At 42.4% G+C, this 20,303-nt stretch overlaps 1 protein-coding gene across 4 annotated transcripts in view; it reads left to right on the top strand.

Annotated features, from left to right (window-relative positions):
* SMAP1 (small ArfGAP 1) overlaps positions 1-20,303 on the top strand; it is a 187,415-nt gene that overhangs the window by 1,041 nt on the left and 166,071 nt on the right. The window lies entirely within an intron of this gene.

Genomic DNA, 20,303 nt, shown 5'->3' with positions numbered 1-20,303 from the left:
TTGTGAATTGGTGAGAGACCAATGGTTCTCCGGAGCCGCAGTCAGTCTCTGGGAAGGTGATTGAAGAGTTCTGCATTGTTTGACCTCGACTTTTCCTGAAGCTTTCCTGTTCTTCTGTAACGCTGTTGAGTCAAGTCTCAGTGGGCAGGTGATACTTGACAAGACTCAGCCACACGCCATTGGCAGGTTCCTTTACTACCGTGACGGTCCCCGGCTACTGGGAGGTCATGTGACTGGACTGGAACCGGACCGTTGATGAAGCACTTTTCAATATCATAGTAAAGTCACTTGGGGCCAACCTTTCAGGCAGAGTCGCACACGCCCGATTATTGCTCTAGTATTTGTTTACCTGATACGGGTTACGTGTGTGGTTTTTGGAGAATGAATTCCTTTCTGTATTGAGGCTCTATTACTCATCACTGCACTAGTGAAATCCTGGAAAATGGGCCTTTAAAAGGCCAGTATATGAGTTTGATTGTATGCATTTTGAGTAATTAATCATATAGTTAGAGATGCTAGTAAGTGTTAGATCTATTCATTAAAGATTGAATAACAGTTTTAGCAGTTCCCTTTCTTTCTTTATAGAAACCACTCAAAAATAATTTTTGTTCAGATTTCTTTCTGCCAAAAGGTACTTTGTAAAGTCAGATTTTCACTAATGCTTCTTAAAATAATTTATAGGTTTAGAGAAAGCCATTGTTTACCACACGTTGACATTTGTGTTTATGGCTTTTGAGGTGGGAGAAGGATATAATCAGGTACTTCGCACATTAGGACAAAACTTTTACTTTTTCTGACGTGAGAAATAGGGAGTATTAGTATTCGTCACATGTTGGATTGCCACTGAGGTCAGTAGATATGTGTTGAATAGATGTCTTTCTTATTTTGGTTTTGTTTGGTCCTGTGTGTGTGGTTTTGTTTTTGAGAAGTGGAGGAAGTGGGACTGAAGAGAGTACCGAGAGCTCAAGGATGTGGTTGGTGTGAAGGGCATGAGCCGCAGTCAGGATTTAGAAAGGTCAGCTCTTTTTCCTGATGCTACTGAATCTAGGATCGTGTTAAGATGATCTTCTAAATTATTTCATTGTTTCATCTTGGTCCTTCAAGGGGAAAAAAAAGCAAATAGTTCAAAGCACTTATTGGTTGAATGAAACTTGATTTCATAGTTGTAATAATTGAAAAAAATTGAGATGGTGAGGCAGTTGCTATGATTAAATATATTTTGTAAAGTTTTTGAGTCTTTGGTATGATCTAAGGGGCTCTCTTAGTAGAAATCTTGGTTTATTTCTTGATATTGGATTTATTATGTATACCAGATGACAGGGCTTCTCACGTGGCGCTAGTGGTAAAGAACTATTCTGCCAGTGTAGGGAGACATAAGAGACCTGGGTTCGACTCCTGGGTCAGAAGGATCCCCTTGGAGGAGGGCTTGGCAGCCCATTCCAGTATTCTTGTCTGGAGAAGCCCATGGACAGAGATGCTTGGCGGGCTACAGTCCATAGGGTTGCAAAGAGTCAGACACGACTGAAACGACTTGGCACGGATACGCGCGTGCCAGTTGACGTAGTAAATGTAGGTAGTGAAATTCTGATTGTACTTTTTAAAAAAATTCGAGGATAAAATTGTTTTATTTAACTGCTATTGTTGCTAAGTTGTGTCCACTTCTTTTGTGATCCCATGGACTGTAGTCCGCCAGGCTCCTCTCTCCATGAGGTTTCCCAGGCAAGAATACTGGAGTGGGTTGCCATTTCCTTCTGCAGGGCATCTTCCCAACCGTGGGATGGAACCCATGTCTCCTGCAATGGCAGGCAGATTCTTTACCACTGAGCCGCCAGGGAAGCCCCTGGAGGATAATTGCTCTACAGTTAAATGTGCTTTTAAAAGACATGCTAAAGGTCTTATTTTTACAGCTCAGTTATTGTAAGTGGCTCCATACTGTATATGTGTATTGATGTTTTTTTTTTCTTCACCGCCTAACAAACTGCATCAAACTTTTCATGTATTTTGAAGCTATTTCCTAGTTAACTTAATTTTCATTCTTAAAAAGTATGCTCCCCCCATGGGTCTTTGTACCAGAACTAGACTTTAGGGCTAGAGATTTCCCTGTTCTGTTGCCTTATACCAACTGGCAGAAGTTTGTCCCTTGGATTTTGACATTTTCTTACTGGGTCACCAGTGTGTGCTTCCTGATTTGATAGTATTTGGGAAGGGAGGAAGGAGCAAAGGATGGCATAGGTGCCAGTTTCCTGCTCTTGGTCCTACTCTTAGCGAGTCTGTTGAGCGACCGGAGAGTAAGAGCAAGCAGATGGTGCCGCCCTTCCTCCCTGAGGCCTCAGTGAGCTCTCCACGGGACTTTGAAAGCAGTTCTGTCAGTGACTAGTTGGCGACACTTCATGGAGCAGGGAGGATTTAGATCCCCTTGCTGACTTAAAGTGTACTCTTCACTGTTTGAAGTATTTATCGTCTGCGCTAAATACTAGCTGTCAGTCTGAGCATGTATAGGTCGGTATGAAAAATGCATCTCTTGCCTTGTAAGTTTTGGGGTGGTTGGAAGCAGAAGATGCTTGAACCCTAGAGACTGCCTGGTATGGAGAGGTTAAACTCTTGGCCCAGATCAAACACTCATTTCTTCATAGTCTTGACTCGAGGACACACTGCTAAGCGCTGTATCAGATTAGAGCACTAAACTTGCTGTAAGATCCTGAAGGAGCTTGTTTGGTGGGCGCTGCATTTTTGCACATGAGTCCTTTCAGCACATGCATTATTTCAGAACAGTGTGCTCAGTGCACTGGAGCAGTGCTGTGAGCAGCGCCGCCCTGGCCACTTATGGCTGGCTGCTGCTCTCCGGGCACCTAGCTTTTGTCCCTTGATTGTCTTCACAGCTCCTAGAGTGCTGTCCAGGGCCTTTGCATACGCTCTTTTCTTTTGCCCAGGAAGCTGACAATTTTTTATCTGGTCAGTTTACCTGTCTTCCAGGTTCTGCTTAAGTGTCTCTTCAAGGGAATTGATTCTCTCTGATCTTCCCAGGTTAGATTAGGCTTCCATTTATACATGTGAGAGGCACCTTGAGTTTTTTATTACTCTCACCACAGTTGTAATTAAACATTATTTGGGTAATTATTGGGAAATCGGGGATTGGATTGTAGCTCTGGGACAGAAGGGACCTTGTCTGTCTTGTTTTGCCCTGTAGCCCCAGTCCTGGGCACAGCAGGTGAGATGCAGCTCAGCAGATACCTTTGAAAGGGCGGATGTGAAAGCACAGAGCTGAGGACAGGCGGCAGATATGGGGATGAGTGCACCCCTTTCGGCCTCTGGGTAAACTTTGTTGGCAGAGTAATATCTCTGCTTTTGAATATGCTTAAAAGAGTTGGTGATGCCATCCAGCCATCTCATGCTCTGCCGTCCCCTTCTCTTCCCGCCTTCACTCTTTCCCAGCATCAGGGTCTTTTCCAGTGAGTCAGTTCTTTGCATCAGGTGGCTAAAGTATTGGAGTTTCAGCTTCAGCATCAGTCCTTCCAATGAATATTCAGGGTTGATTTCCTTTAGGATTGGCTGGTTGGATCTCCTTGCAGTCCAAGGGACCCTCAAGAGTCTTCTCCAACACCACAGTTCAAAAGCAGCAATTCTTCTGTGCTCAGCTTTCTTTATAGTCCAACTCTCACATCCATACATGACTACTGGAAAAACCAAAGCTTTGACTAGATGGACCTTTGTTGGCAAAGTAATATCTCTGCTTTTTAACATGCTGTCTAGGTTGGTCATAGCTTTTCTTCCAAGAAGCAAGCCGTCTTAATTTCTTGGCTGCAGTCACCATCTGCAGTGATTTTGGAGCCCCCAAAATAAAGTCTGTCACAGTTTTTATTGTTTCCCCATCTATTTCCCATGAAGTGATGGGACCAGATGCCATGATCTTAGTTTTCTGAATGTTGAGTTTTAAGCCAACTTTTTCACTCTCCTCTTTCACTTTCATCAAGAGGCTTTTAGTTCCTCTTCATTTTCTGCCATAAAGGTGGTGTCATCTGCATATCTGAGGTGATTGATATTTCTCCCAGTGATCTTGATTGTAGCTTGTGCTTCATCCAGCCCAGCATTTCTCATGATGTACTCTGCATAGAAGTTAAATAAGCAGGGTGATGGTATACAGCCTTGACACACTCCTTTTCCTATTTGGAACCAGTCGGTTGTTCGATGTCCAGTTCTAACTGTTGCTTCCTGACCTGCATACAGATTTCTCAGGAGGCAGGTCAGCTGATCTGTTATTCCCATCTCTTGAAGAATTTTCCACAGTTTGTTGTGATCCACACAGTCAAAGTCTTGCATAGTCAGTAAAGCAGAAATAGATGTTTTTCTGGAACTCTCTTGCTTTTTTGATGATCCAGTGGATGCTGGCAATTTGATCTCTGGTTCCTCTGCCTTTTATAAATCTAGCTTGAACATCATGGTTCACGTACTGGCTTGGAGAATTTTGAGCATTACTTTGCTAGTGTGTGGGATGAGTGCAATTACTGGTCGGGGCATAGACTTGGATTACCATGATATTGAATGGTTTGCCTTAGAAATGAACAGAGATCATTCTGTCATTTTTGAGATTGCATCCAACTACTGCATTTTGGACTCTTGACTATGATGGCTACTCCATTTCTTCTAAGGGATTCCTGCCCGCAGTAGTAGATATAATGGTCATCTGAGTTAAATTCACCGATTCCAGTCCATTTTAGTTCGCTGATTCCTAAAATGTTGACGTTCACTCTTGCCATCTCCTGTTGACCACTTCCTGTTTGCCTTGATTCATGGACCTAACATTGCAGGTTCCTATGCAGTATTGCTCTTTACAGCATCAGGCTTTGCTTCCATCACCAGTCACATCCACAGCTGGGTGTTGTTTTTGCTTTTGCTCCATGCCTTCCGTCTTTCTGGAGTTACTTCTCCACTCTTCTCCATGTTGGAGAAGTAGCACATTGGGCTCCTACCGACCTGGGGAGTGCATCTCTCAGTCTCCTATGTTTCTGCCTTTTCATACTGTTTATGGGGTTCTTAATGCAAGAATACTGAAGTGGTTTGCCATTCCCTTCTCCAGTGGACCACGTTTTGTCAGAACTCTCCACCATGACCGGTCCGTCTTGGGGGGCCCTACATGGCATGGCTTATAGTTTCATTGAGTTAGATGAGGCTCTGGTCCATGTGATCAGATTTGAGTAGTTTTCTGTGATTGTGGTTTTCAGTCTGTCTGCCCTCTGATGGAGAAGGATAAGAGGCTTATGGAAGCTTCCTGATGGGAGAGACCAACTGAGGGGGAGTCTGGGTCTGATGGGCGGGGCCATGCTCAGTAAATCTTTAATCCCATTTTCTGTTGATGGGTGGGGCTGTGTTCCCTCCCTGATATTTGACCTGAGGCCAGTAATGGTGCAGGTAATGAGGATGACAGTGCAAACAGTGTCAGACTTTATTTTTGGGGGCTCCAAAATCACTGCAGATGGCGACTGCAGCCATGAAATTAAAAGATGCTTACTCCTTGGAAGAAAAGTTATGACCAACCTGCATAGCATATTGAAAAGCAAAGAGATGACTCTGCCAACAAAGGTCCGTCTAGTCAAGGCTATAGTTTTTCCAGTGGTTATGTATGGATGTGAAAGTTGGACTGTGAAGAAAGCTGAGCACCGAAGAATTGATGCTTTTGAACTGTGGTGTTGGAGAAGACTCTTGAGAGTCCCTTGGACTGCAAGGAGATCCAACCAGTCCAATTCTAAAGGAGATCATTCCTGGGTGTTCTTTGGAAGGACTGATGCTAAAGCTGAAACTCCAGTACTTTGGCCACCTCATGCGAAGAGTTGACTCATGGGAAAAGACTTTGATGCTGGGAGGGATTGGGGGCAGGAGGACAGGGGGATGACAGAGGATGAGATGGCTGGATGGCATCACCGAGTCGATGGATGTGAGTTTGAGTGAACTCTGGGAGTTGGTGATGGACAGGGAAGCCTGGTGTGCTGCGATTCATGGGGTCGCAAAGAGTCGGACACCACTGAGCGACCTAACTGAACTGAACTGAATGAGGATGATGGGGACCTCTTTCAGAAGGGGGTCTGCTGCACTCAGTGCCCCCGACCCTGCAGCAGGCCACTGCCCACCCATGCGTCTGCCAGTCTCCTGTGGGGTCGCTGCTCCTTTCTCCTGGGTCCTGGTGCACAAGGTTCTGTTTGTTTCTTCCAAGAGTCTGTTTCCCAGGTCTGTGTAAGCTCTGGTGGTTCTATGGTGGGGTTAATGGCGACCTCCTCCAGGCGGGGTTGTGCCATACCCAGGTCTCTGCACCCAGAGAAGAGACCTATCAATCTAAACTTTCTCTCAGAATGGTAAACTTCAGTCTGATGCTCTGTTCCCAGAATTCTGTGGATTCTCAGGTTTCCCTTTTTGATTATGTGTAAGTTCTGATATTGGAGCTGGTATGGAAACCATGGGTCTCTCTGACTCATCAGTTTATAACTTTGGCTGCTTTTCTCCCAGTTCATCGTCTTTGTCTTCCTTTTTTTAAATATTGAAATGTTCACCCTGCTGCTGCTGCTAAGTCACTTCCGTCGTGTCCAACTCTGTGCGACTCTATAGACGGCAGCCCACCAGGCTCCCCTGTCCCTGGGATTCTCCAGGCAAGAACACTGGAGTGGGTTGCCATTTCCTTCTCCAATGCATGAAAGTGAAAAGTGAAAGTGAAGTCGCTCAGTCGTGTCTGACTCTTAGCGACCCCATGGGCTGCAGCCCATCAGGCCCCTCTGTCCATGGGATTTTCCAGGCAAGAGTACTGGAGTGGGGTGCCATTATAAAACCATAATTCAAAAAGATGCATATATCCCAGTGTTCATTGTAGCACTGTTTACAGCCAGGACATGAAGGCAACCTATCCATCAACAGATGAATGGATAAAGAAATTGGGGTACATATACACAATGGAATATTACTCGGGCATAAAAAGAAACAAATTTGAGTCTGTTGAATTGAGGTGGATGAACCTAGAGCCTGTTATACAGTATAAAGTAAGTCAGAAAGAGAAAAACAAATATCGTATATTAATGCACATACATGGAATCTAGAAAAATGGTACTGATCAACCTATATCCAGGGCAAGAATAGAGACACAGATGTAGAGAACTGGCCTGTTAACGTGGGGGAGAAGTAGAGTGTGGGGTGGGCCGAGAGAGCAGCATTGACATATGTGTGCTACCACTTGTGAAGGAGATCGCCAGTGAGGAGCTTCAGTGTGACGCAGGGAGCTCAGAGGGGTGGGGAGCCGGGAAGGAGGCTCAGGAGGGAGGGGATATATGTAATCTTAGGGCTGATTCACGTTGCTGTGTGGTGGAAACAAACGCAGCTTTATAAAGCAATTATCCAATTAAAAAGAACTGATTCGCTTATAAACAAGTGAAATATGTTAGGAACAATACATCATTTATGGTGAATGAGTATCTAAACATCAGCATTTTGTAGCCTCAAAAATAAATCAATGATTAAAAAGTAGTTACTATAAAGTATAGGCTTTCATGACTTGATTTCAGTACCTAAGTGAATTTGTATCTTAATTCTTGCTGTACAAGATGTGTATATAGCCCTTACTGACCTTTATGGACTCCAACCCATTCTCTCTGTAAGGCAAAGTCAAATAGTTGACATTGTAATTCTATACATTATAAACTCAAGCCTTTTCCTTGCTGCTGCTGCTATTACCAGTCTTTTCCCTGGATAGAATCAATTCATTTTTCTCTTCTCAATAGAGGAAGATCAAAGAATCTTGGAAGCCATTTTGTTTAAGTTGCAGTTATTATCAAAAGTGTTGACTGTGTTACATTCGGACCACTGTAAAAAGTTGATTTAACAAACATATAATTTTTGTTGGTAAGTCAGTATTTTCTGGGCGCTGCAAAGGTCAAGTATCATGTCAGGTACTGTCAAATGTGCTAAAAAAGTTCTGGATGTGGTCCATAAAGTGGTTAGGGAGCTCAGTAGATATGAAACAATGATCAGGTAATTCTAATCTATGTGTAGATTATAGATTCATTAGAAATTTAGTATTGGGAGAATTCATTGTGACTTGGAGAAGGTAAAACTGTAAAGTTGAAAGTTCAAACAAACAAAAAAATAAGGTTATAGATACACAAATTATATAGTGCTTCATTCTTGCCAGCCACTGGTGTAATTAGATACTTATCAAATATTTTACACATATTAATTGACATATAATTAGTCCTCAATATAATCTTTTGAAGTTGGTAATACAAGTGAGGAAACTGAGGCACACAGAACTTAAGTAACTTTCCCAATGATACCCAGCTAGGACATGGTAGAGCCAGGAATTTTTTCATGAAAAAATTTTTTGATGGCTACCATATATTTCAGGCACTTTTCTGGGAGCTGGGAATGAATCGAGGAACAGGTAGGTGAGGTCCGCATTAAAGGATTTGCTGGTCTGTTGGAAGCAGGATTGATTCCAGAGTTGGCCCCTGACTGGCATCCAGGAGCTTGGATGTGGAAGGGTCTCATCACCCTAAGTGATGTCGGTCACTGCGCCTAAACGCATTATGCAACTATTGCAAATACTATGCAAATAGTATGGTTTCTGCTGGACACCTGCTTTTCTTCTGGGAGTCTGGAGATTGCACATGGGCGAGGCAAGCTCCCAGGTAAAAGCCCTAGGCACGGAATCTCTGATGAGCTTCCCTGGCTTGCAGCCTTTCACACCCACTGTCAGAACTCACTGCTGAGAAGTATTGAGTGCAGCCCCGCCGGAAGAGGACTTCTGCACCCCTGTGCCTGATTCTCTCACATTTCGCTTTTTGTTCCCTTTCCTTTTGCCAGTGTGCCTGGTATCCTTCTGCTGTAAGAAATCGTAGCCATGAGTACACGTGTGCGTTGAGTCCTGCGAGTCCTCTTAGTGAAGTAGGGCACTTGCGGGTAGACTTGGGGGCCTTACAGCATTATTGAGAGTGTGTATTTTCCTCCAGTATGTTGGCAGACCCCACTTCCCAGGTGGCTCAGTGGTTAAGAATCCCCCTGACAAGCAGGAGATTCAGGTTCACTCCCCAGTCAGGAAGATTCCTCTGAAGGAGGATAAGGCAACCCACGCTAGTATTCGTGCCTGCGAAATCCCGTGGACAGAGGAACCTGGGGGGCTATAGTCCATGGGGTTGCAGAGAGTCAGACACAGCAACTAAACAATGACAGTATCAGCAGACAGTATCAGCAGACCACCTCAGTGTTTCAGCATATCTCAGCTATCTCTAGAACCCAGCCTAGGGGTATCGGCCAGAGGAGCAGGTATAAGCATTAGAGGAAATTCCCAGCTTTACTGGATGAGATGGAGTTGGGAACCCGGACCATAGAGTCAAGATTTTGAACCCGGGAGATTTAGCTCCAGAGTGTGTGTTGCTAGCTGCATGTTACATGCTTGAAAGAAAACATATGCTTTTGTAGTTGAAATTTGTGATAGAAGAGATTATTTTGCGGGAAGAGATTATCACCTTCAAGCTGACTTAGGGGCTTCCCTGGTGGCTCAGTTGCAGTGCAGGAGACTCTGGTTCAATCCCTAGTTTGGGAAGATCCTCTGGAGAAGGAAATGGCAACCCACTCCATTAGCCTGGGAAGTTCCATGGACAGAGGAGCGGGCTACAGTCCATAGGTTTGCAAACAGCCTGTGAACACAACTTAGCAACTAAAGCACCACCACCAAACGTAAGGTCTTCATCAGAGAGGTTATTGCTAAATGTATTCAAATGTGGACAGTCTTTATTTTACTTTATCTCTTTGCATTTAATAGCATAACCAGCCTGACTTCAAAATACCAATTTCAACAAAATAGAATTTTTTTTTCTGATCACTAAACTTTATTCTATGAATTGATCGAATTGATAGAGAAGTCCTTTAGTGTTTTTGTTTGGAAGGGGGGTCTTCCACATAACTTCTTTGTTTTCTGTGTCTGCAGTTACATCCTTAGGTCAGGTACTGATTATCTCCCTGTACCATAGAATTAGCATGGTAGAATTGGAAAGCAGTGTCCTTGGGTAAGTTAGTAAAGCCAGGTGTGAGTCTAAGCTTTGCTTCTAGACTCTGCTAGAAGGGACAAGCAGGGACAACTGCTTGGTGACCAGTTGTCCCTGTCCTTGTTGAGCCTTACTGCAAAGATTTATTTCATCTCCCTCATGGTCTGTGCTGGTTCCTAAATTCCCTGCCTCTTGTTACTTCTATGCTAGTATTTACTATTATTGTTAATTAAAAACTTGTTATTGAGGGTCTATAATTATTACTGAGGGTATAAGATATTTGGGGGACTTACTGAACTTTGAATCATGATCAGACTTTTATACTTTTTAAAGACTTTTCACTGATGACTTAGGTCTTGCTGAGCAAATTTACGTGTTACTATTTTTAATTAGCTTCAAGGCGTATCATGTAGCTAACAGGAATATTCTTTACTGGTTGAGAAGTCCTTTTATGTGAAACCTTTTCATTTTACTGCTTTTTTGGAGTAGAGTAAAATCAAAGCAATTCCCACCTCTTCCAGTCAACTAGTAAAGCCAAGATATGCTTTCAGTCGTCATTTTAAAAGAGACCTGTAGGTGCGTTTTCAGTTAGTCATGTACATTTGTCAGTGTCAGTATTTTTTGCCTAAGATGTTACATGGAGTTTTGTTAACTGTGAATGGCATTTACCCATAATATCATGTAGAAATGACTTTTTGAAAGTATTTTGCTTAAAACAAAATAGGAGCTTACATGAGATGCTGTTGGAAATATGTGCTGATTTCGTGTTCACATGCATTTCGAGTGGTAAATGTAAGGACTTTGAGGGTACAAAGGGGAGATAATTATAATCTGGCCAGTAATCCTCCATTCTTTTCACTCCCTGATCCACAACTTTTGTTCTTCATTTTATGAGATCCAAGTGATTGCTTCTAAGAGTGATTGATGACAGATCCTCAGATGTTTCCCACTGATCTTTTTTTAAAGCGTGCATTTCAAGTGATCAGCTTGAATGCAAACTTAAAAAGAAAAAGGAATTTTTAAAATTTTGTAACAAATCATATTTAGGACAGCTTTATCTTCCAATGTAAGAAAATTTACAAAAAATTATGATTTATTCTGGACTTTAAAAAAATTGAAGTATAGTTGGTTTATAATGTGTTTCAGGTATGCAGCATAGTGATTAAAAACGTGCAGAAGTGTATTTACTGAAGTGGAATGATCATCACTAGTATAGTAATTTCCTATTGCTGATACTACAAATCATCACAAACTTAGTGACTTAAAACAACACAAATGTATCATCTTATGTTGGAGGTTGGTGTCCAAAATGAGTCTTACTGAGCTAAAATCAAATGTGTTCCTTTTGGAGACTCTAGGGAGAAACTTTTCCAGCTTATAGAGGTCACCTGGGATCCTTGCTTCTTGGCCACTTCCTCCATCTTCATGGTGCTGTCTTCAGATCTCTCACTCTGTGCTTACGTCACTGCCATGATTATGTTGAGTTTACCTAGATAATTCAAAAGAACACCATCTCAATGCCCTTAATTATATCTGCAAAGTTTCTTTTGCCATGGAAGGTAACATATTTACAGATCTAGATACTGGATGTCTTTGGGGTCATTGTTCTGCTTACTACATACAAGTGGATTTGTGATAAAAAGTTATACATTGAACCTAGATTTTTATAATAGGTACTGCTTGGGATACACTTAAGAGGGCATAAGATGGTGAAAGTGAAAGTTGCTCAGTCGTGTCCAACTCTTTGGGACCCCATGGAATTCTCTTGGCCAGAATACTGGAGTGGGTAGCCTTTCCCTTCTTCATGGGATTGTCCCAACCCAGGGATCGAACCCAGGTCTCCCACACTGCAGGTGGATTCTTTACCAGCTGAGCTACAAGGGAAGCCCATAGGAAGGTGAAGTGAATACAGTTTAAGTTAGACATTCTTGCAGAAATTATTTTTAAAATCTCTGAAGCACTTGAGTAGTTTAACAGTTGCAACATGACCATTTAAGCAGAACATCCTTAGGAATTTATTTTTAAAAAGTATTAGAACCAGTAATTGAGTTTATCAAGATGATTATAGAAAAATTATCCCTGTATACCATCAACAAACAGTTGGGAAGTAGAAATTAAAATTACCATTTGCAATTTATAAAATCTGAAAACGTAGTGATAAATGTAACAAAATAAATTCAAGACTTGTATCCTGAAAACTGCCAAAGACTGGGAGAAATTAAAGAATACCTAAAGAAATGGAGAGATACACCATGTTCATGGATTAGAAGACACAGTCTTTTTAAGATGTCAGCTCTCTCCAAATTAACCTGTAGATTCAAAATGATTGCAGTCAAAATCTCAGAAGGCTTTTTTTGGTGGAAATTGACAAGTTGACTCTAAAATTTATAAAGAAATGCAGATGAGACTCCCAAATCTGAATAATTTTGAAGAACATTCAGTTTTTTATATAAACTGACTTCAACAGTTAATATAAAGCTACTGTAATCAAGACAGTGTGGTATTGATCTAAGGACAGACATAGATTGATGGAACACATAATTTAAATAAATAGACTTACATATACAGGTCAGCTGTTTTTAACAGAAGTGCCAAGGTAGTTCAGTAGGGAAAGGGTAGTCTTTTAAACAACAACAGAATGTACCTCAAACTTTATATTTAACTCACACTAGGCATGAAAATGTACTTGAAAGGAATAATAAAATTAAACCAGCTAAAACTATAAAAAACTAATCTTTTCCAGTCCTCTGACCACTGGTCAAAATTCTCAAAGCCAAGCTTCAGCAGTCCGTGAAGCGTGAACTTCCAGATGTTCAAGCTGGTTTTTGAAAAGGCGGAGGAACCAGAGATCAAATTGCCAACATCTGCTGCATCATGGAAAAAGCAAGAGAGTTCCAGAAAAACATCTATTTGTGCTTTCTTGACTATGCCAAAGCCTTTGACTGTGTGGATCACAATAAACTGTGGAAAAGTCTGAAAGAGATGGGAATACCAGACCACCTGACCTGCCTCTTGAGAAACCTATATGGAGGTCAGGAAGCAACAGTTAGAACTGGACATGGAACAACAGACTGGTTCCAAATAGGAAAAGGAGTACGTCAAGGCTGTATATTGTCACCCTGCTTATTTAACTTCTATGCAGAGTACATCATGGTAAATGCTGGGCTAGATGAAGCACAAGCTGGAACCAAGATTGCCGGGAGAAGTATCAGTAATCTCAGATACACAGATGACACCATCCTTATGGCAGAAAGCGAAGAACTAAAGTGCCTCTTGATGAAAGTGAAAGAGGAGAGTGAAAAAGCTGGCTTAAAACTCAACATTCAAAAAACTAAGATCATGGCATCACTTCATAGCAAATAGATTGGGAAACAATGGAAACATTAACAGATTTTATTTTCTTGGGCTCCAAAATCACTGTGGATGGTGACTGCAGCCATGAAATTCAAAGACACTTGCTCCTTTGGAAAAAAGCTATGACAAACCTAGACAGCATATTAAGAAGCGGAGGTATCACTTTGCTGACAGAGATCTGTGTAGTCAAAGCTATGGTTTTTCCAGGAGTTGTGTAGGGATGTGAGAGCTGGACCGTGTCAAAGAATTGATGCATTCCAATTGTGATGCTGGCAAATGCTCTTCAGAGTCCGTTGGATTGCAGGGAGATCAAACCAGTCAATCTTAAAGCAAATCAACCATGAATATTCATTGGAAGGACTATTGCTGAAGCTCCAACACTTCTGCCACCTGATGAAAAGAGCTGACTTCTTAGAAAAGACCCTGATGCTGGGAAAGATTGAGGGCAGGAGGAGAAGCAGGAGACTGAAGTCAAGGTCGTGTCCGACTCTTTGTGACCCCATGGACTGTAGCCTACCACACTCCTCCATCCATGGGATTTTCCAGGCAAGAGTACTGGAGTGGGTTGCCATTTACTTCTCCAGAGGATCTTCCCAACCCAGGGATCGAACCTGGGTCTCCTGCATTGTAGGCAGACGCTTTACCATCTGAGGAAGCAGAAGGCTTGAGGATAGGATTATTGGGTGGCATCACTGACTCAATGTACATGAGTTGGAGCAAACTCTGGGAGATAGTAAAAGACAGGGGAACCTGGTGTGCTGCAGTTCATGGAGTTGCAGAGTTGGACAGGTCTTAGCAACTGAACAGCAATGTTGAGCAAGAAATTAAGAATATAAACAATCAAGAAACAGAATTTGGCCCCAGGTAGCTGAGGTGCATATGAAAGGAATGAATTCAGTGAGCCCAGAGGTTTGCGTCTTCCATGCACAGAAGAATGCTACATTCCTTAGCTTGATATCTGGTTTTCCTTACTTATCAGTTATCTTTGATATTCAGACTGCCTGCCCCCTTTGTTTCAAACTTGTGTATACTATAGCCTTGTGTACACAGAAACTATATACACTACTGGATAGCGAGTGTATACAGAAACTGTTTCCAGGAGGCAGGAGAGGGAGTCAGGCTGTAGCTTCCTCGGAACAGTTTCTTAGGGCTACTGAGATGTTGTCTCCTGGGCTCAGAGTCCTTGACGTTGCCACCAAATAAAATAAATCTCTACTTTCAGGTTGTCATTAATTTTTTTAGTTGATGGTGACATGGATTTCTTTTCTGTTTTAATTAAATTACTATTTTTATATGCAAAGGTCACTAATCTATTGCTGCTATTCTTTACCCAATATTATCAGTTTAAAATAAATATTTTTATCCCTGTGAAATGGTGCTCAACTCTTGTACAGAAGCAGTTTTCCCTCATTAATTAATGAAAATTAGTTGTTATTTGGAATTTGTTTTTTAGTGGAGACAGTGATTTCACTTCCGTAGATAAGACAAGGCTATCAGGTGTTTGCCTTTCTTTGGGCTTTTATCTCTTATCTCCCTGATTTTGACTGTTCTTAACTGATTTGTTAAAATATGCCTGAAAGCAACAGGAATCTGGTTTTTACCTAAAATAAATGTTTTGCTAGTTTTCAAAAAATAGTTGAGAGGACTTCCAGATTATGGTCTGGCTGCAAGACTGAAAGGAGCTTCAGGTCTCCACTCCATCTAAACAAGAAGAAAAAGCTGAGCAAGCTGAATAATCAACAGTTTTTATTAGATCTGTCAGAGAAGTGAGGTCATAGGGCAAACTGCAGTCCCCCAAATTGCAGAGATAGATGAATATAGAGAATCACAACTTCCATCACAATTCTGGGAATCAGAACTGCACTGCTGCTGCCGCTGCTAAGTCGCTTCAGTCGTGTCTGACTCTGTGCGACCCCATAGACGGCAGCCCACCAGGCTCCTCCGTCCCTGGGATTCTCCAGGCAAGAATACTAGAGTGGGTTGCCATTTCCTTCTCTAGTGCATGAAAGTGAAAAGTCAAAGTGAAGTCTCTCAGTCATGTCTGACTCTTAGCGACCCCATGGACTGCAGCCTACCAGGCTCCTCCATCCATGGGATTTTCCAGGCAAGAGTACTGAAGTGGGGTGCCATTGCCTTCTCCGAAAATCCAAACTGTAATTGATGAATTGCTGGAGGACTCCAGGGGGACTCAATAAATAGGGAGGGTCACATATGTTTGTGAGTTTTACCTCTAGAAGCTCAACACAGTAAATATGGGAGAAAAGCTCCTAGTGCTTCTGGCTGAAGAAGAAGAGGAGGGACTATTTAGAAATACACCAGAGTGCTCTGTTTTTTACTGCAAGGTAGACCCTGGGGAAAAACTATTTAAATACAGCTTAACTGACCTGGGGGAAAAGAGGCGCCTCTCAGAGCCAGGCCCCAGACCGCGCGATGACAGGACTGGGAGGAGATGAGAGATTTGGGGCTAAAGTAGGGCTCCAAGGGGCTTCCCTCGTGGCTCAGACAGTAAAGATGGAACTTGGGTTCCATCTCCGGGTTGGGATGATCCCCTGGAGGAGAGCATGGCAACCCACTGCAGTTTTCTTGCCTGGGAAGTCCCATGGACAGAGATGCCTGGTGGGCTACAATCCATGGGGTCACAGAGTCTGACACGACTGAGTGACTAAGCACAGACCTGGGTGACAGAAATTCCTAACTCTAGACATTTCTGGAAATCCCAGTGCCTGCCTAGTCTAGCTAGCCGTCCTGTCCCCCTGAAGGAAGGGTGGCAGAGACTGAAAGTATTGGTGAAGTTCCCAATACAGAGGGAGAGACTCTTTGGAGAACTGAAACCTAATCACAGAGCTATGGAATGCCCCCTTCCCCAGCCGTTTCTTTTACCCAGCACAGCATCAAGAAAAAATTGCAAGGCGCATCAACAGGCAAAAAACATCACTGAAGTTCTTAATTTTCATAGTGAAACTGTTACCAGGTATTTGAGGCACGGTGATAGTCTGCAGCCCATAGCCTGTGAGAGATAAATGTAATTGGAAAAATATGTAAAAATAGCATCATACGTTTAAATGACTGTGTGAAACATATGTGTATATGTTAGTGAGTATATAACAGCTGAGAAGGAAAGGCAACCCACTCCAATACTCTTGCCTGGAGAATCCCATGGAGGGAGGAGCCTGGTGGGCTACAGTCCATGGGGTCACAAAAAGTGGGACACGACTGAGCGACTTCACTTTCACTTTCATATAACAGCTGAAGTTACTATATGTTCAAATTGAATAAAGCAAATCACATCAGATTGTTTCAGTTTGAGTGTAGAGGGAGGGTATCAGTCCCAGACAGTGCTTACTGTTACGTCACAGCTAAGAAACAGATCTTCCGGCTAGTGCCACTCAGCTGAGCTTTCATCTTCGGTGAAAGTCCCTCAGTCGTGTCCAACTACTGTGACCCCATGGTCTGTAGTCTGCCAGGCTCCTCGTCCATGGGGTTTTCCAGGCAAGAATACTGGAGTGGTTGCCATTTCCTGCTGCGGGGGATCTTCCTCACCCAGGGATTGAAGCTGCATCTCCTGTCTCCTGCATTGGCAGGCGGCTTCTTTACCAGCGGAGCCGCCTGGGAAGCCTAATCTTCATGGTCGACCTTGAGCATTCATGTTCAAGTTACTTTTAGAATTCACATGGAGTGAGGAGCATTATGCTGATAAGAGACATTTCATATTTATATGTGTCCCCTGAAAACATTTAAAGTGGAGAGTGTAATTATTCTATGTTAAGCCTGGGTTTAGTACCTCTTTACTAAGTTTAATGAGGAAAAATTTGGGAGGAGGGCTCTTCTAAGTTAAAAGGCACGTCAGAGACATAACTGAACACAGTGAATGGTCCTTGAGAGGATGCTTTTTTTGAAAAAGTCCTTAAAAAATTTTTGTTTTTTGGAAGCATGGTTGTGGGAAGTAAAATAGGTAGCATTAGATGACGCTGAGAACTTACTGTTAATTTGGTAGGTGTTGGTAATTGTGATTACGGAGGGAAAATTCATATATTTTAAAGCTTCATTCTGAAGTTTTTAGGAGTGATGTCTTTGCCTGAAATTACTCTTTAAGACACTTCAGCACACAAAAGATAAAAATATAGCAAAAAACTACCAATTGTTGAATCTGGGCATTGCGTATGTGGGTATTCATTGTGCTACTGTCTGTATTTAGAAAATTTTGATAATGAAAGTTAGGAAAAAAAATTCTAGTTTTTGTATCTAAGAAGTAAATAAGCTATCAGCAAATAAGGAGGATTGTTCTGGACTTAAAAAATGTTTAGTTCACTTTGATCTGCATTTCCCCCCCCTTCAGTTAGAAGACTATATTGTTAACTAGTCTTGACTGACAGTATGTATCTGGACATTTATGTAATCACGTACTGAATGCATATTTTTCAACATATATCATCTGTTCTGAACATACTCAGAGGATATGTAAACATACCAGGAGAACAAAAGTTAAAAAAAAAAACTTCAAATAAATTATTATTACAGAGTGATTAAGGAATAAGTAAATTAGCTGTTGGCTCTTTATGGTAGACCCTAGTCATTTTTGGATGCTGGATCAGAAAAAGGATTTATCATGCAGCTGTTTAAGTACTGACTAGCTGTTGTTAATAAAGCATCTGAAAAAGTAGTAATGAGTGTGGTACTAATTTCACTTCTTCCTCATCCTATTTTTTTTTAAGAACATGGTGGAAAGAACCGTGGCAAACCCTGAAAGTGCACCAGAGCCTCTGATGCTGCCTCCTAAGCTGTGTCTTACCCAGGGCACCTGAAGAAGCGCTCATGCCACATGTGTTCTAGCACCTGTTGTGTGTTAGGTTGTCATCCAGATTGAAGTGGTGTAAGGCACTGATGACTCCTGACTCAGGGCTTTCTGTATTTAAGACTTTCCATAGTAGGGGATAGAAAAAGAACTAGCGTTAATTTAAGCAAAATAGCATTTTTTTTTAAATTTATTTTTTTAATCAGAAGAGGTGGGAGGCTTGCACAGCCAGTTCTTGAATCTGCCACGGGACTCAGTTCTTGAACCTCTTCACTTCTGTTTGTGTTTACTCCTTTGCCAATCTCATCCAGTCCCCTGCTTCAGTTATTGACTGTAAGTGGATGACTGCCCCTGGCACATCCCTTCAGACAGAAAGCCCCCAGCCCAGAACTCCACACGGGTCTGTCCCCCTGCATGTGCTGTTCATTCAGTGGCTCCAAGTTGACACGTCTTGACTTGATTCATCTTTCTCCTCCCCAGGCCTGCTCTTCGAACAGTCTTCCCCATCTTGCTGTGCCCTTGAGCTCAGTCCCAGAACTTTGGAGTTGTCCCCTGCAATAGCTAAAATAATCTTCCAGCTTTATTCTTGCCTCTATGGTCTGTTCTAACCCAGCTGCCAGAATGATCTATTTAAAAAGTCAAGTTAGGTAGTTAGATCCTGTCATTGCTATACTTGAAACCCTCCATTATTTTTGCCTGTCAGAGTAAAAACCAAAGCACTTACGGCAGTCCACGCCACCCACTCAGCCTCTGAATATACTAACCAGCTTCTTCCCTGGTGCCTTTTTCTCTCTCTTTGGAATGTTCTTCCTCCAGCTGTGCATGTGGGCCTGGCCTCCACACCTTGGTTAGATTAGGTCTTCATTCAGTATGTACTTATTTTGTTTAATAGTTGTCTTCCTTTCTAGAATGTAGATGTCAGGCATTTTTTGTCTTTCTTATTCACTGCCTAGTATACTTCCTGGCGCATAAGTGCTTGGTAAATATTTGTTGAGTGAGTAAGGAACCGAGCAAGAGGAGGCGCGTGCTCAGCTTGAGAATGCTGTATGCTGCTAGTTTAAGACATTATTTATGAAATGATACAAGCAGCATCTGCAAAGCTAATTTGTCTCAGTGGTCTTGGAAGTATTTCATGCAGTATCTTAAGTGTTTGATGAAGATCACTGTGATTTTGGTGGTTCTTTTTATGGAAAATAAGGCCTCACCCAATATTTGTCTTTCTTTTTCTTTTTTTAGCTTATGTAAAACTTTGTTTAGTTAGGTTTGTAAAAGCCACTGGCATTGAATACTGGAATCACATATTATTTTCGTATGTTTGAGGTTGTTTTAGTAGAGCTTCAGCACTGCAGATAGAATGCTCTAGGTGTGTTGGCAGAAGTGCTTTCATATAGGAAATTAGGTCCTTGTGAAAAGCCTGGGAGGGGCGGGAAAGTCAGTCCCAGATCACAGCAGAACTGATGCATCAGGGAGCTTCACGCCCAAAGGCTGTCCTTGGGCTGTTGAGTGTCGGAAAACAACAAGCTAGCTGTGATCCTGGGATTAGAAAGCTGCAGCTGCCCTCCTACACATAGCAGCTGGTACTGAAGTGTGGGGTCTTCCCGCCATCCATGAAAACTGGTCCTTCTCACCCAGGACTTGATTGGATATCAGACATTCTACCATCTGGTTTTCTTGCAGAAAAACAGTGAGAAAGGCAGGAAGATAGTCTCCACCTCACTTTGGCTTTCAGGTATTGGTTGCATAAGTGAAAGTTGGTCAGTTGTCTGACTCTTTGTGACCCTATGGACTGACTATACAGTCCATGGAATTCTCCAGGCCAGAATACTGGAGTGGGTAACCTTTCCCTTCTCCACGGGATCTTCCCAACCAAGGGATCAAACCCAGGTCTCCTGCATTGCAGGTGGATTCTTTACCATCTGAGCCACCAAGGAAGCCCAAGAACACTGGAGTGCGTAGCCTATTCCTTCTCCAGCGGATCTTCCTGACCCAGGAATCGAACGAGGGTCTCCTGCAATGCAGGCGGAGTCTTTACCAAGTCAGCTGTTGATTGCATGAGTGCATCTAATTGGTAGAAAGGAACTCATTCTCATTCAAAAGTCTGACTGCAAAGGAATATGAGAAATAAAGCTTTTTTAGCTCTC

Source organism: Ovis aries, chromosome 9, assembly GCF_016772045.2.
Source record: "Ovis aries strain OAR_USU_Benz2616 breed Rambouillet chromosome 9, ARS-UI_Ramb_v3.0, whole genome shotgun sequence".
Taxonomy (NCBI): domain Eukaryota; kingdom Metazoa; phylum Chordata; class Mammalia; order Artiodactyla; family Bovidae; genus Ovis; species Ovis aries.
Note: the sequence above shows the minus strand (reverse complement) of the source record. Positions and strands in the feature narration are given on the sequence as shown.